This window comes from Athene noctua, chromosome 1, assembly GCF_965140245.1.
Source record: "Athene noctua chromosome 1, bAthNoc1.hap1.1, whole genome shotgun sequence".
Taxonomy (NCBI): domain Eukaryota; kingdom Metazoa; phylum Chordata; class Aves; order Strigiformes; family Strigidae; genus Athene; species Athene noctua.
Genome location: NC_134037.1, coordinates 167,852,257 through 167,870,608, shown reverse-complemented (window position 1 = coordinate 167,870,608; position 18,352 = coordinate 167,852,257). Strand labels below are relative to the sequence as shown.

Here is an 18,352-nt window from a genome sequence, read left to right as displayed (position 1 = left end):
CTATACAGGGCTCTGTGTGTGCCCTTCTTTGTAGCACTACAGAAGTCAACCTCCCAAACACTACCTCCCTGACGTAGCCACGCACAGAGACATGAGCCATCAACCCAGAGCAAGAGGAAGCCCATGTTCCCAGCAGCCAGTTGGCATGACAAGACACAGCAGGAATGGACCTCCCTGGCTCTTATGTGAAGGGGGAGAAGATAGTAAGACTGCAATTTAAAAGAAAAAAAGATAAAACCAGGGGAAAATACTAGCCCACAGCAAGACATTTTATGCTGAAATGCACAAGCTAGAATACTGTTGTGTTCTGTATATTTTAAGAAATCAATAGGAACAATTATTGCAAATACCTCGTGCCTCCAGACAGACAGTTAAATGTGACTCAGTTCGAAATGGCTGTCAAACGCCTTCTGTCAGTCTTGCTCCTTCTCTTGGGAGCTTACAAATCTCCCCCCCCAACCTTTCTGTTTGTTTGGAGGCAGCTATTCTCCCCCTTTCACCACTTTGGATAAACTCCTTCAACGGAGAAGCAGGATACTAATCTCTGCTAGCTCCCCAGTTCCCTATCCTTCCCTCACGTTCTACCCTCCTCTTTTTGTTACACATGGTGACAACTTCTGAGGCCTGTGCAAGATTCCTGCTGTGTGCCACAGCAGATTTACGCCACTCAACCACTGTGCACAGCATTACAGGCATCACCTGCCCATTTGGTATTCAGTTTATACATCAAGCCCAAATTCTGAAAAATGCTGTCAAGTTTCCAGTTTGTACAGGTTTTGAGAGCAAAAGCAGCCTGGGAGAAGCTCCTGGACAACTCAGCACACTCCAGAAGGTCTAACAGGTCTACTCCACTTCTCTAAAGGAGAGTCAAGTATTTTTTGTCCTGCTAACTGCTCTCCAATTTCACTCTGAGTGCAACAGCTGGGTTTTCAAGTGCAGCAGATGATAGAAAATACTGGGATGAGATACCTGCCAAACAGTACTGGGATGCTCTTGGTGCTAAATGCTTCCTTTTCCTAGCCAGGTTCACTCAATGACATCTAAGGAAGGATTTTGGTGGCACCTTAGATAAATATTGTGCATCTCTTTACCCCTATACACAAGGGAACGGATACCTGTGAGAGCTAATGGCTAGATGGAGCTTACTGCATAGCCCAGCAGGAGCTCACACATCATTTAACCACTGTACTTAAAATGAACAAAACTGCCACAAGCACATTTAAGCAGTTTTGAATGCTCATCGTGAAAAACAAGCCAGCAAAGCCTAGTATCTGCATGCTTCTGTCTTGCTCCAAAGTTACACTGCGGACATGGGAAATCTTTTCCTCAATGACAACACACAGCTTTAGGATTCTGTAGATGCAGAGCACATCCCCACAGACACCTGTCGACTGCCCACTTGACCGTGTTGCTTATAGCTCTCTCCTGCTGCCAGGTGAACTTGCCTAAGCCCTGACTTACCAGTTTGTGAGCAGTGCCACAGTGATGTGGTTTTAAGGTTTCTGGGCCTCAGCTGGACAAAGCAGGGGGTGGACAGACTGAGACAACAACCTACAACTGTCCATAGCAGTCTGCTCTAATACCCCCCCCACACACCTCTTCCTTAAACCTCAGGAGGAACTGAGAGACCTCCCTCTCACAGAAAGGAAAGGATATAAAATACTTCTCCACTATGCAGCAGTGGGATTAAGTGGCCAAAAACACGTATGCCCGCTCCTGCCGCTGGGACTGGGAAATATGTTTTCTCCATGATAGAGGACCCCAGACCTTTGGGCAGGGGAGCAGGAAGCAACATGCTTCTCCCTGCAATGAAAGGGATGGAGGCTTTGGGCTCACGTTGTGGATGCTCTGAAGTCTTGTAGATTTGGTGGGTTTGCACCATACTGGCACCCCCAAACGATGTTCCTCAGCTACCAACAGGTCTCAGTACGGTAGGGCAAAAATCCACATAGACACGGCTTTGAAAAATCACTTTGCTTACACATATAGATACATTATTATATAATTTTTAGATCTACTGCATATAAATAAATAAAAATAAGTTATATAATTATATAAGTTTAATTATATATATATATATATATATAAAACATGCCCAGGACATACCAGCAACTTGAATAGCAGTTGAAGACCTGATAGAATTTCATTTTAACCCAGTAGTTATGGCAGTATTTAGAAATAAATGGTCTGTAGAAAATCAGCATTACAATCAGAGAGAGGGTGGGAAGCAGAAGTCAGAAGACTCCACAATTTACAAGTAATTTCAAAAGGCTGGGGTGGCTATAATCAATGTTCTTCTCAAGTCAGCTCATAATTTATTCCATCCCACTGCAGTTTACACACCTTTGAAAATGCTACACAGTATCTGTGATGCCACAAGTCTGTGATAAAATTTGCATTTTGACAGAAGCATGAATCTTCCATTTTTTCAGGCAATGTGGCAAGAATATATAATCTCTTCCCTCTCTACGAAAGTAATTGATGCCAGTTGCATTTTTCCTGTTGAGCTAAGGCATAGATTATCCAATACAGGGTAATAAGAAAGTTTAAATGAACATTTTATATATGCTCTTTTCAAAAAGGACAGACAAAAAGTAGCAATTCTTCCCAGTTCTTAGCTGGCTTGGAACAGATTCTCACCTTGCATTTAACTTCACAAATGCTAAAGAAATTCTATCTGTGATAGATCTTTGGTTTCTCCTACTTCTGCTCTCTCTGCAGGTTACTGTTCTTGCTTCACAAGCACCCTGAATATTGGGGGGCACTGTTGCACCACCCAGCCCAGGTCCTGACACGAGTTCTTAGGGCTGTGACAGGCCAGGAGTGCCTTAGAGAGAAGGGGCTGAAGGGCAGTAACCCACTTTGCACCCGAGCCGGCCCCCACCTCAGCCCTACAAACTCCTCCTCCACTTTATGTGGAGGTGGGCAAAACCAACAATATAAGTACATATTGTGAGACACAAATACAACCCAGGCTTTTAGTCTGATTTAAAAAAAACCAAACCCATATTTAGAAAACTGAGACACACTCCAGTTGCTTAAAATTATGAAAGAGGACTGAGACCAAAATTTACTATATAATCTATTACAAACATGTAGTTAACCACAGAAATAGCTGAAGCTGTAAACTGGCTCAGTGAGTTCTTCCCAATACAGCTGAAAAAAAGGGCATTTTCATTATTTTGATTTTTGCCCCACCTGACTGGAGGTCAAGTCAAGATTTAACCACCAGGAAATCTCATTCTGCATCGAGCAGCTCTATTATTTTCAGCCTTTCCCATGGAGCAAATGCTGATACTGACATTTTCCCCTCAAATGTAAGCATTTTCAATTCCTCCTGTGAAGAAAGACTTTTTGCCTTAACTTTGGTTTCGATAGAGCTAGCAGGTGTAGTGAGACTACTTTCTTCATTTCAGCTAGTTCATTCAAAGTTGAAAACCCAACCAGGAGCTGAAAAAGTGAAGACCCTCTTGCAATCTCTGAATAAAAAGCTGGTGGGAGAAAATGAGGTCTCTGAATTTTAAAGGGGGCCAGACCTTCCCTGGTACTTAAGTCTTGTTTTTTCCCTTATAGCAGACTTCTGTTCTTAAACTGAACATGTTCTGGCTGTGGCTACTCTCTTTTGTGAGAGGAATACTGTCCAGAGTGGATTTTCAGACTAATTCAATATGCTTCCAAAGGCTTTCAGTCTTTCTGAAGTTATTAAGCCAGACAGTTTTCTTGCACAGGTGAAGATGCATTTTTATGAATACAAAATTATGACTGGTATCATAAAACAGGATTTGACCAGATTTATGTCTAGATCCTGATAACAGCACTTTTTAAGCCTTAAATGAACACTGCATGGAAAGCACTAACAAATATTTAAATAGCATAATCCACTTAACATAGTTTGTCATCACCTTGACACCTACTTTCTAATTTGAGTTTAACATCTGCTTTGTATCTGGTAATTAAGTCTCTCATTAGGTCCCAAATTCTGAAATTAGGTCTCAAATTCTGAACAGGTTGAAAAGGTTTTGTCTGTCTAAAAAAAAAAAAAAACAACAAAAAACAACAGGTTAAAATATAACTATTTCAGTGAGAAACCTCAGTATTTCTGTGTTTTGACGTAGGGATTTACAGTTTGACAGATTTGCTGGATTGTACTTTCCTGAATCACCTGCTCCGATTTCTACAACAACTAAGTTGCTAAATACTTCAGAGTGCCTCCATACTCACTGAAGAGAGAGGTTCACTAACAGCAAGTGGTCAAAGCACTAGTCAGCAAGTAGCTAGCCGAAGTGGCAAATAACAAAGCTCTGCCCCATGCAGCAGCTTCCTTCCACCAGATTTGCTCCCAGTGCACCAGCAAAGCAATCACTGGTCAATCCAAAAATTTCTCAGACGCCTCAAGAGGATAGTAAACCTAAAATATCCCTAACTTATCTTGCCCCCTGCTCCACGTAAACGTCTATTTTCAGAAGTGTAGCTTCTGTTATTGATCTCTTGAGAACAACAAAGGTTTTGTTTTTAGTTCTCCTCTCACCAGGGCAGTATGTGTACCAACTAGAAAGATGGTCTATTTAGTAAAGTGCATTTGATGCTATTTCTGAACACAAGATACAAAATAGTATCCTAATGGTTTGCAAATTTTATTTTTACAGTAATTTCCCAAGAACTCAAGTTCTCATCAATTTTCTGTCACTATATGCCACTTCCTCAGTTGTGTTTTCTCCTAAAAAAATTTTGAACAAGGTTTATTATATGTTAAGAACATTTTTTTCCTAACACTTCATTTCATACTTTCTAGCTGGTTCTCTCTGCAAAGCTTCTCCCTCTCTTCTGTGTTAATGCATTCTTGATATCTATACTCTGACAGCATTTTTGTCACTTACCTACTCCCATACAAACAGCCAATTAGCCTTCTCAATCTTTCTCTGGACAACAGTTCCTGCGAGCACTTTATGATCTTTCCTACACATTACAAATTTTGCTTTCATCTTCCAGTTTTATAAATAAATTAGACTGTGCTAAAGCAAACAGAATACATGCATGGCAGTGATGTGGGGAAAATAATCTCTGACCAAGTACTGATGAACATATTATTTTGGACTATAGGACAAGCTGGAGGAGATCAACCCCAGCTGCATCTACTTCCCTGGCAGACTCCTGATGCAGGGTGAGAGATCAGCTCTTCACATAGACAAGGCCAAACCATGGACACCTGCGTAGGGTTTGATTCTCTCCTTTCCAGGCAAAAAGGCCACCACCACCAAAAAAAAAAAAAAAAGACCACAGGCTGCTTCCAGGTTTACTTCGGTTTCAAGGCCACCAAACTTCAGACGTTTGTTTTGCATTATGAACTGGCCTCACCCAAGAAGCAGCCTCTGGAAAAGGTGACCTATCGCTCACCTTTGAACATGGACTAATAAGGAGGCATGTCAGTGTTACGACCCAGACTGGGAGCCCAGGGAGTTGTAAAAGTTCTGTGATCCCCTAGAGTTAAATTAAGGTGAAACAACACCAAACAACCAGTTTGAAAGTTTTACATGTGGTAAAAACAGCTTAAACTTGAAAAAGGATAGTAATCAATGTGGTCTCTTATAAATCTACAAGACAGAAAAGAAAGGAAAGAAAGAAAGGAGAGGAAGAGCGTCAAAGAAATCCGGATCACCACCTGAGGATCCGGTATTGTCTCAGGTCTGGTAATCTTGGGTGGTAGGTGCATACCAGCAAAGTTTTATATTGCCTTTTCAAGTTCATTTTATCAGCTGATTTACGTACTAGACAAAGAGAGGCAGGTATTCCACGAACTCATTTCCATGAGAAATGAGGAAAAGGTGGAGTGTGGGTTCTGTGTGCAGGGGAAATGGGGTACATAAACCCTTTCGTCCAGTTGAGTCAGTGGTCACAATCTCCCCTTACCACCTTTACCTTTTCCTCAGTTTTTGTTTCTTGGGCAATTATCCAGTCATTAGCTCCATCTGGTGTCGGTTGTTTGTCTCTTATCAATCTTTTAGCTCTCCTTAGAGGCTATAGTCGTAAATTAAAACATAGGCATTAACCCAAACATATGCTTTTACTCAGTCTATGTCTCCCCCCTTCGAGGCTTATCTAAGGAATTTGGCTATAGAACTATAAGGGAGCAGAGCCGTGAACCCTTTGATATACTCTGTGCTTCCCTAGGCAGATAATTAATTCTTTAGACTAACCACAAAGGCCACAATTTGTCCTTGAGGCTTTTCATGTCAATGAAGGTTTGAGGCATTACTTCCTTCAGTTCCTTATATTCAGTTCCCGAAATTTTGGATACATATGAAGTCATCTTGGGATGTTACATCATAGAGCCCAACAACTGACACGGCTTCTCTCACCCATTCACCATCTGTCTGGACACACTACCTGAACACGGCCAGTGCAGAGGGAGACAGTACTGGACCCAACCTGCAGTCATCATTTTGGGTACGTACAGGACAGCCATCACAGATGTACTCTCTGTATTAGGGACCAAAGTCCTGCCAGGGCACACACTCTCTCAGTGACAGTTCACAAGGGTCTAACTCAAAGAGCTCAAACACAAATGTTGGGAAGATCAAAAACTTCTCACCAGTAACAGCCCTTCACATTCCCAGACCATCTTCCAAAAGAAATTAATGGCAAAGCCTGTTCCTCACCAAGACTTCTTTTCTCTCTTTCCATACATTAAAAGTTGATGCCACTTTGTACTACTATTAGCTGTATGTAACAACATATGAACAGTGGTTCATCACTGGAATGAGTTGTTCAGGGAGGCTGAGGAAACACCATCCTTGGACATTTTCAAAACCCAACTGCACAACGCCCTGAACAACACAGCCTATTTGCAAAATAAGCCCTGCTGAAAGCTGTGTCAAAGTCAAGTGGCATGGACCAGAGATCCCACCCAATTATATATACATTTTTTTTTTATATAATGAATGCTTATAAAGTTACAAGCCCACAATTACAATATCCATAGAAAAAATGATCCTGAGACCTCATATTTGACTATGGGAAACCATTCTGAGACCTCTTTCCTCCATGAAATGTCACCAGATGAGCTCTAGAGGAAGGTAGGCAAAGCACTTTGAGCAACAGTAATTAAGTCCAAACTGCCTGAGTTTTCATTCCACTCCCCAGGTGTTTTTTGCAGCCTGCAGTGATCTTTATGTTGCCATGGCTACTCTTATAAGCATTTCACTCCTCCTTTAAAACTAATCACATCACAGCTGCAGTATAGACATACCCTATCAGGTAACTCAGCCACAGATTCATTTTTTTCCTCTACCAGCTCTTCAAATTTAAGATTTGATTTAAAGCAAGTTCATCTTTCTCAAAACAGATGTTAGTATTTACAGCATTTGTTTCGCCACTCTTAATCTCTTCACTAGCATTAAAATGATGGGGCTCTCTCACTGTATCTTTCAGAATGTTAAGTCACATCTCTTCATATCACAGTCTGACATCATTTGTTGGCAAAGGGCATTCAAATCAGCCACTGGGGACCAAGTGCCTGAAGAACTGCACTGCTGCACATCCCCAGTGAAACGGGAACAGTGCCTGCCTCTCTGGACTAGAAGTCTGTGGCAAAGCAACCACCGCAAGGGGCATGATCAGCAAAGTCCCTGCGGTCAACTCGGTTTGTGTTCCAGAGTAAAAAACAGTCTGTGCAGTGTGGACAGCTGCTCTTCCAGTTTCTCCTACAGCCTTTAGTACCTCATGCTTTTCCTAAGCTCCAGCTCTGACCAATATATAGAGAACTCTGTTTAGTTCATGTAGAATGATTGCTCCGGTTACAGAGAAGAGCTTGAGTAGCCAGCTACTCGTCACTAGAAAGCAGCCTGACAGAGAGAGGAATTTATTTAGTAAGTCCAAAAGCCTGGTTCCCTACAAACTTGTATTTTAGTGTTGATGGACACTTTTACAAGCTCACATCCATGTAAAGATAGGGATCATCAAAGAACACCCAGCTTTATGTCATAATATTTCCATAAGGTGAGGCTCTTAGCAGCCCCTTTCTCCTCTCCCTGGTCACCTCCATTAAGCTTTTAGGATTCCAGTTATTTTGGAGACACCCTCACTGTCACCTGCCAACCAGGCATGGCTGGAAACGCCTCATGGATTCAAAACAAATCCCCGAGTAGAGGGACACAGATAAGATTTATTTATAAAATATTTTAAATAATACATTAAAAATTTTGTCAAATACATTTCCATAACGAAGAAGGATGAAAATCTGCCAAACTCAAGTTCTTCAGGTCATCAAACTTAAATACACAGCAACAGTATGTTAGCCTGGATAAACTCATTGTTTATGCACATGGGCATGATCACAAAATTCTTTTGGAAATGAGTTTTTAGACATTCAAGATTTCCATGTTTGCAGATCCACGAGAAGCAGCTACAGCACAGAAGCAACACCCTAAAATCCACATTGAAAACACTGTTCAAAGCTTCAACTTCTCTGCAAACTCCTGATTTATCTGAATAATCTACACTCTTAAAATTGCATGGGTTTTGTGCTATGGGTGTGTAAGGAAGACACTGGCTGCTTTAAATCTTTAGGCACTTATCTCAGATAACTACCCAATGTAGGACACCTATCTTCTCAGCGATTCAGTTTAAGCTGCCTAAATAAAGCAGCATAGCATACAATGGCTTTTACACAAATGTGGTGGTATTTGTTCAAGCACAGCAGACCATAGATTATGGGCACATAACCTACAGGTAATAGATGTTATATAGAAATATGTCACACTTTGTGTGTCGAGTAATAATCTGTACAGACGCACCCAGAAAACCAAAATGCTCCTCTATCAGGCGTGGGCCCATTCTTCCTCAGCCTCCCCTAATGGTGGCGCAGTTACAGTCCATGGGTCTGACAGAGCACATGCCAGCCAACACATAATGCTCCTCTCCTCCACCATTTTGATAAAAGAAAGCATCAGTGAAGGGGAATATTATTTAGATATGTGAATAATATAATAAGTATAGACAAGGCATGTACTTTTTTAATCTGTCCCAAGAGTCCCTCACTTGTGAGAGGGCCCTCTCTTTGCTTCAGCCAGCATGATGGACGGCAGGGCCCGCCAGCGGAGCCGTGCTCTTCAGCCACTCTGCTGCTCCCCTCAGGGCTGGGAAACTGGTGCAGGAGCACTAACGGATGACTTGGCTACTCATTTCTGCCTATTTATCTCCCTTGGAAGTCAGTATTTCTTTGAAACAATATTTTAATAGGCAGCCACCATGAAGTATTTTGCTGTGCTACTCTGAAGAAAAACACAAACCAAGCACTAACTTGACAGGAGCAAGGTTTAAAGCCCATGTTTGACCAGGTCAGCATTTACACTGGAGTGCTTATCCATACTCAGGGCCAGCAGCACTGGGCTCCCCACCAACACGGAAACACCTGTCCCCACTGTGTGCAAATCACTCCTCCAGCACATACGAATTAAGAACCTCCAGGTTATTCTGCCTAAAATGACAATACATTCACTCCAAAAATACAATCATGGGAAATACCAATAAAACCCAAGTGAAGATGAAGATAGACATCATTACAGATCACGTGCTAAACTATCGCTTCAAATACCTGAAACTAAGAGGGCAAAGCACAATTACAGTCAATAAGCAAATAAATAGGTAGTGAAATTACGCAGCTTATTAAAACTACTTGAATATACATGCAAGTCTAGCACAGGCTTCCTCTTCTCTCAATCTGTCTCAAAAAATCCTGAACTATTGCAGTAAAAAATATAACAGCAGCCAAAACTTTGTCATCTGGGTTATTTTGCTCTTAACTCAAAGAACATTAATGAAACCAAAACATCTATGGCAAATTCAGGTGTTTTGACACATCACTCAAGCTACAAGGCAGGGCTAGGAACATGGTAGGAACACTGAGTTAAATTACCTTAAGTTCTAATAAAAAGTACACTAATTAAACTAAATATATGTTAGTATTTCGGGCTGCTTTGGTGGTCAGAAGCTGAAACTTAAGAGTGCTGATTTGGCAATAAGGGAAAAAGAATGGAAAAGGCATTTCTTTCAAACATTTTGTAGCTTGGAATGGGGCAATTACAAAACACAAGAAGTTACAGCAGATGATTCTTATGAGTTTATCCTATATATTAAGTGATGACAAGCACACACAGAATAAATCAATTATTTATGTGCAAAGAAATTTGTTGATTGGTGAAAAAGGACAATTCTTTTAGCATCTAATGTTGCACAGAGACTAACCAAACAATATCCCTGAGGCAGTAATGACTGACCAAAGAAGAAAATGTGATGTCTCATGCTTTTATAATTTCTGTGGACTTTAGTTTTGCACTATGGATTATACACTGGATTGCTGCAATTTATCTTGTGAGGCATTCATACCTGATAGCAAAATGAGCCTATATGTGGAGGCATAGATGGGTAGATGAGCCCTCTGGACTAATTCCTACACAACTGCCTTTAACTTCAGGAGACAGTTACTGTGGTGATCCCTTGCACATCTTTGCTGCCTGAGCACCAGCCTTCACACAGCTGAGCAATACTTTTTTCTTTTTTTTTTTTTTTTTTTTTTTTGAGGAGGGAGGAAGGGGCATGGTGGATTCCCTAGGTGGTTTCTGAGGTTGGTGGTGTTCTTGCATCAGACACGCAGCAAGGGAGCCAGTCCCAGGCCTCTAGGGTGTCACATAAATCCCACAGGAACAAAGACTCTTCACTTCCTTAGACAAATTCTTTAGAATTCTTTAGAGAGTACAAATTAAATTTAGCCCAGAAGGCGACCAAAATGTGTCCTGTCCAGCAAGCTAATAAGGGTGCTCCAATCTTGGAGAAGGAAAAAAAAAATAATAAAAAAAAAAAAAAAAAAAAAAAATCACAGAACGAATTACAGAAAACCGGGTTAATCTCTCAATATGCAAAAGTTGATTCCCCGCTGAACTGGTGATCTCTGATCTTAATCACCCTAGCTCTGTCTGAGGATATTCTAAGGGAATTGCAGCAGCCAAACTAACACATTTAAGAAGAAGAAAAAAGTTAGTCTAATTACTTCCTACACAATAGACTTATGTTACAGAATTAATAAACTATTTATCAAAGTCAGCTTTCTTCAAGCATCAACAAAGAGTTAAAAAACCCGGAACAATAAAGCCAAAAAACCACTCTGAGATACTTGTGTCAGGTCTCATCCATATCTAATCAGAGAGGTTTAAATGAGCTTTATTTTCACAAACAAATAGATGATGTTACAAATTTTCTCCTGAACCTTGAGGTTGTTGAAGAAAAGGATCTGACCTAATACCAGTTAATTCCTGCTGTATGCAGAATTGTAATCTCTCCTGCAAACCAGATCTGACCTGGATTCAAGTCAAGAATTTTAAAAGTGAACAAAATAGTGAAGAAAAAAAAAATTACAAAAGGAGATGTACATGCTATACCTATGTATAACACACACAGAGAAATATTTGTATTTGTATCAATACAAAAGCATAACTGATATCAGATGCATACACTACATCCCAATACTGACTCAAGACATGCATAATTAAAAACTACACATTCATGTATATACCTACCACAGGTACTTTCTTTGGTAAAAAAGCATTTAGCAGGACAGCTGTTAAGATCCTTAAGATCTACATTTCCTGGTTTTTAACATTAAAACTGTAGAGTCACTTACATATGTCCTCTTTTCTTGAATATTTTGAGGTCTAAAGAGGCTAGCAATCACACATTTTAATTTGAGCTGTCACACTGTATAGCTGAAAGCTTAGATATCTGCAGAGATTCACTTTAAAGATTAAACGTAAATAAACTCATTAATGCTAGAATTGTGTGCGTACACACACAGAGGATTGTAGGCTTGTAAATAGCACAGGCATAACTGCCGGGAGGAAGTACCTTGCAAAAACAAAGTCAAGAAGATCACCCCACAGATTTTCATTTTTTTATCTCTTCATCACCTTATAAAACAAACAAACAAAAGAATGCAGACATTATGCTGGAGGCTTGTTCCTCAGCAAATTCACACCCCTTGGAAAGATTTCCATAGTCATATTAATTACAACTCCAACAGGCTTTTCCTTTTACAGTTGAAGCGACACATAATTTTTCCACCAAAACTAGTCAACAGATTGCACTCAGGTTTCGAAAAGTTGCTACCTGCTCCAGACGTAGCTCTAGGAAGTTCAATGATTTCTTTTGGCTGAAAGTCTTGGACCTATGTAGATACATGTAGAAATGAAGCCAGCCCACAAATCTAGGGCAGCTCTGCACTGCTCTTACCTTTCCCAAACCCATGCAGGCCCGTCACTGTGCACTCCTCCAGCACGGCCAAAAACCCAGGTATGCCCATGCTCCCCGACCCACTGCTCCATGCCGCCACCCTTCCGGGCCCCAGATCACCCCCAAAGGGAAGCAAACTGCTTAGCTTCTGGTCGGGGGGGAAAAACTACAACAGTGCTTCATTCACACCTGTCTGAAACATTTCTTTTGAGGTGCTGAAGACATGGGTGTCTCACCAACACCCTAGTGCATCGTGAGCCTGTCACAGCCTAATTTCCAAGTTGTGTGCCAATAGGGACAGCCACGCAAACGCTAAGCAAGAGCAGGAAAGAAGTTTAAAAAGGCGCTCTCAACAAACTGGAAAGACACAATCACCATCTTACCCAACGCATGCTATGGCATCCTTAGCCACTATGCTCTCAGCTGAATAAAAATGTACAAAAACTGAAACAGTGGCAAAACTGAGTCCCATGACAAATAAAGGGTACCAGCACAAATCAAGGAAGGTATCTACCCCAGCCAGTAATTACATCAGCCTTTGAGAAGGATCAGCACTCTCCAGCCCACCCCAAGAAAGCATTTTAAAGGACAAACCACCCTCAATCACAGCACAAAAATGAAACTTACCAATACAAGTAATAGGCTAAAGCCAGGGTGAGGAATGTAGCGCAGATTCCAGCTAGCAAGCATGCACTCGACTGGCTTAGCAACATCTTTCCAATTTGTTATTGATTAATAAAACCAAAAAAAGGAGGAGGAGAAACAGAACGGCAAAAATGGACGATGCGAGTCTTGGCTAGGAAAACAAATCAGTCTTGACATGGAGGAGGGATTATGATGACAAAAGCACATCAAGGTAAATCTGGAAGCGCTGCAGCTCCTAAAACTGCCTGCTCAGCAGCAGGAAAAAAAAGCAAAAAATCTGGGTGTCCTCTCTGTTACATGGCTTTGTAAAACACCAAACTAAAAAAGCCCCTCTTACCTCAAGAATGAAGGTATGATTGGGGCATAAGTGGACTAATATTTAAAATAGGTAATACTTCTCAATAAATATTACCATCAGGTGGTGTTGCTGACAAACCAAGCTTTTGCTCTAATCCAATAATCTTCTTACAGCAAATTACCAGGCTGCAATCAACTGGATTCGCTTGCATAGTGAGGTATGTATGTTCAGCACTGCCTCTTAACACTTTTTTGTTTTAAAGAACTGACAAACGATTTTAACAATATCTAGATTTTAACACAAAAGAAACCTCCCACCTCACCAAAGCCTGTCTCTTCCCCATGAAGAGAGAACACAAGGCTTGAGAGAACATCATGGCAGAGAAAGGGTTTAGTCTGCATGCAGAGCGCAGTCTTGGCAGGGCAGAGGGACCACTCGCCTTCATGGCACAATGAAGGGTCATCTTTGAACTGCGCAGACTAAAGGAAGGGACTCCACAGCTGGGGAGCAGGCTTGGAGAAAGACTTTCCCAAGTCCCCTGCCCTCATCCTTTCTCTGCAAGTCTTGGAGGAGAGTTCTATCCAACTAATGATGATTGTATTTTCTCTCTCTTCCTCCTGCTCCAACTTCAGGGCTTTCAGGAGGCCCGAGTCACAGCAAGCACACTCCACCAGCTTGGTTAACAAAAAGGAGATAGCAGAGCCTAGAGCTGAAAGAAACAAGGCAGCAGCGGTTACATCCTACCCAGGCAGCAGGAACACAGTGCCACCAGTGTGATTAAGGCTCAGGGGCCCATCCGGCTGTTCTGCACCATAATCTGTGCTATAGTCCAGATAAAGAGAGACTTGAGGCAGGCCACGTCCTCACAGGGACACAACATTCAGACCGAAGACTGTGATTCCCATTCACCTACTATTACGCCAACACAGCCCTTTGTGCAGATAAGAGTTTTTACTGGCATAACTAATCCTCACCTGGCAAAAGTGACGCCTCTAAAAGAAACAAGAAGAAATAAAATCCAAACACAATCTAGCTTAAACACCAAAGAAAAATTCAAGTGGTAGTCAGACCCTCAACACTCCCATTTTCTGACCAAACTTTAGCAGCAGCACTACAGAAAGCTATGGCATGCTGCTAGCTCCTCTCTTGGCTGCCCTGTTAAATGGAGTCACGGGAGATTTTAGGAGACTTGAATAAAGTGGAGAGACAGTACAAAACCACTTAAGATACAATAAACAGGAAGTTTTTACAATCAAGGAAACAGACAATACTTGGAACTATTTAGCCAAAAAGGAAAAAAAGAGGCTGTGAATTTAAAAATCACAGCCAAATAGATTTTATCTGGTATGAAGTTCAGCAGAGCTGAGTGGAAAAAGAATGTAAGAAGCTGCCACAGAGTTTAAAAGCATACAGAAAATAAATCTAACATACTCCAGAAAGCCTTGTGAGTAGGGTCCAGTGGAAACCAAGTTCTCAAGCAGGACAGAAGCATCACAGCATTCATGAATTAAAGAAAAATTACGGGTGCTCTCTATGCACCAAGTCAGTAGGTCCTCCTTCCTTCCCTCTTATATCCTGTGCAAAGTCCAAGTCTATTGTAAAATTTTCCAACCTCACCTATAGCTCAACCACATTTCTCAAGTAACTACAGAGATAAAAGTCCTATTACTATCTACATCCTTGTCAGTGAAGGAGATAGCTTGCAACTAAATTCCTTTAATTAGTTTCTGTGGGGTCCAAAGGAATTTTTACTGATTGTGTTCTCCAATCTCATTTTGAGACTGCTCGCACTGTTTCTGCTCTCAATTACAGAAATAAAATTACATTAAATTATATTAAAACAAATCCCCAAACCCGAGAGACAAACACACATGTAGTTAAAAGATGACAGGAGGGTCTCCCAGACATGCAGAGTCTGTAAACTGGCACTTGCAATGTTTTCATAGGTGAAGTTCAACCATCAATTTCCAGGACTGCTAATCATGCTCTTCCAGTGCACACTATTCATTACAGAAAACACATATAATGGAGTAGGACTGGGCACAGGACAGTGTCAGGATTTTGTAAATAAAAACCAAAACCAAAGTAGCAATTATCAAGAGGCTTCATTTAAAAAAAAAAAAAAAAAGATATTGCAATAATTGTCTATATTTGGAGCAAGACTTACTTGGTATTTCTGTTATAAAAGCAATTCTAAAATTATAGTGCTGGTATTCATACAGTGATTCTGTAATACCAGCCCTTACATAACAAAAAGAAAAGGAGTTATCTAACAGAAGCCCTATTAGTACAAAATTATTTGAGTAATAGGACTCTTGTATGTATAAAGTAAATCAATGTTATGTAATTATATAATGTTGCCAGTCTTAGTCTCTGATGATTAAGAAAAACCTCAGTAGCGTCTCCTCTAAGACTACACAAAATGCTCCTCTTCAAGTGCTTGAATTTTCAAGGCAAGTGGGAATTCATCCTTCGTATTCAGATAAAAATAAACTACAAAAGAAATTTCAGGAGTGTAAGTCCACCTATGCATCAATCCGGGAAACCTAGGGACCCATCTTCTAGATTGTGCCAATCTGGAAAATGCTTTGTGGCACAGTTTCCTTACTTGCTAAAACAGGGATGCAAAATAAAGGACAAACAAAAAAAGTCTCATCTGAGATAAGTGTTCTGAGAAGAATGATAAACTTTGTTTTCTGGATGGAAAAATATGCAAAAAAAAAAAAATCAACCCTCAAACATAAAGAACAGAGAGAGACAACCAGGAGGTATGTGTCAACATGCAAATGTCCCGTGGCTGAACAAGGGGAAGTTCTGACTGCTGCTAAATGAAGTCTATGCAAACACTGCATGCATTCCTACAAGTCCATACCCAAGTTCAAAACATTTCTTTGAAGTACTGCACATTAACCAAGAAGAAATTGAAAGTCTGTGTTTCAAGAAGTACAGAGTTGCTTTAAATTTCTGGTATAAAACACTACTTTCAGCAAAAGGGGAGCATTACGATTTATTCTATGATTGCATCCACAGTAACACATCATCGCCCGTGCAAGTCAAGCAACAGGAGCAGGCAGGCTCTCAGGGCTGTCCAGTAGCAAACCCACCACCTCCCTCCTACCCCCTCCCAAGAGCAGGCTAAGAGACAGATGCAAGACTCAGCACATTGGCTTCACTCGCTTACAGCTCATGCTAGAAAAAGCTTAAATAAATACAATTATTTATTATGATTATTAAATAAGTAAATGAGTAACACACTAAAGCAAAGGCCCCAGATGACACCAGAGCTATCCATGTGCTGTAAGAATCACAGCTGCAAAACCAAGGAGAGACAGCAGGAAAGTTTTCTCCTGCAAGTGCTCTGCTAGATCCAGAAATTCCCCAGAAGAGCCGTCTCATTATTTCACCCTTCAAATCCACCTCCAAACTGCTACCTGCTCACAGCTTACCAACAATGGAGAAAGGCTGCTCTAAAAAATAGCTGAAAAGCAGAATATATACACCACTCAATTGTAACTTCACAGTCCCCAGTTTTCTTGAGAGATTCGTGACAAAAGACCAACCATCCTACTGTCACCAGACTGACATTTGTCACACAGACAAGGATACCTCCCTCCTCTAGACATTTCTTTACAGGAAGTCTACACTTCCACCAGCAAATTTTCCTGGGTTCAACCTGAGAGGGAGGTGTGGGCCATGTGGAGGAGGAGGGAAGACAAAAAGTGTCGTTCTGAAGTATCTGGGTTTAGAAGATCTCTATCACAGGGGAGACAGGGAAAGAAGTAAAAATACTAAAACCACAAGTGGTAGGTGTTCTGCTGGGTGACTGTCACCAAGGCAGCTTAAGATAAAACTCCATTGTTTTGCAGTCAGGAAGGAGTAATAGGTGAAAAAACACGGCTTGGAAATCCAACAGGCACACAACCCAAACAGTTCCTCAGTCAGTTCACGCGAGCTGACTAGGCAGCCTGAATTGCACCAGGGAGCTTGATCCTGGGAAGGAAGAGGAGGATGTTCAGTGCAATTCTGCTTCATACAGTCTGCTATTCACAGCCCAAAGGGTAAGAAAGCAAGAAATGCAGAGCTATACAGCAGGGCAGGGGCCCACATCATCCCTCTTCTTCCTTGTACAGGATCCAATTTCTAGTCTCTTTCCTGTCACCTCGGCTGCCATCAGCAGCATGTTCTTACCTGAACACAATGGCTATACTTCTTTTGGATTATTTCACTGACAAATATTTCACAAGGCTGTTATCAGTCTGAATTCATCATTATCTTTGTGGTCAGATCTCTTTTTGCATATATACAAAAGAAGGTATCTTTCTAAAAAGATAGAGAAGACTATCAAACAGACTGATAGCAAAATCAAATACATGCCAGACAGAGGTTTTTGTTCTGCGTTTTCAGACAAGATCATACCAACACCTTCCGGACTGAATACCAGTACCAGCAGCTGCCACACACAATCTTTTCAGTGTAAATGGAACACAACCCCTCTGCTGCTCCTCTGAAAAACAAGGAAAAAAACCAAAACCACCACAAAAAGAAAAAACCCTTCCTTCCTACACAAGTTAGAAGACTACATTTTGAACGCAAAGCTGAACTGCATGCAGGTGAACGTGCACATGGTGAAATCTTGATAAATTACAACCAGAACACTTTACAAATTTAGGATCCCACCCATTCAAAAAAAAAAAAAAACCCTTAGTTGAAAGTCTGTACATTGTTAAAAGTTCAAGCTGTTGTCGGCCATTCTGCTGGGAAACTGAACAGCAGCCACTCTACAAACAGCCCATCTATTTTAAAATCCACGTGAGAGAAAAACCTGAAAATAAACATCTACAGCTCTCCCCATTTCTTAAGATCTTCCATCTCCTGGTAGCTTGGCATCCTATTGCTAAACAGGCCTCTTGTAGCATATAGAGTTCATTCAAACTATTACAAATTCTGCAGAGCAGGGGACCCTTCTATGGTAACACAAACAGCCTTTGAAAGATGCTGCCAACAAAGATCAGAAATCCAGGACTGGTTAGCGTTGTTGCGATTCAGTTTCACTTGTTCAGCTTCTTGGGAACAGCAGTCTTTTAATGCAATGTTTGAGAGGAGGTGACCTAAATATCCTTTTACTGATGG

General features: G+C 41.1%; 1 protein-coding gene across 5 annotated transcripts in view; it reads right to left on the bottom strand.

Annotated features, from left to right (window-relative positions):
* Window positions 1-18,352, bottom strand: part of AGPAT3 (1-acylglycerol-3-phosphate O-acyltransferase 3) — a 95,270-nt gene that overhangs the window by 26,532 nt on the left and 50,386 nt on the right. The window contains exon 1 of one of the 5 annotated variants that reach the window (XM_074904511.1): window positions 12,907-13,289. The exons of 3 other annotated variants lie outside the window; for them this stretch is intronic. The gene's annotated coding sequence lies outside the window, so the exon portion shown is untranslated. Of the gene's footprint in view, window positions 1-12,279; window positions 12,302-12,906; window positions 13,290-18,352 lie in introns of those variants that run through there. One more of the 5 variants, XM_074904547.1, reaches the window with a different exon arrangement.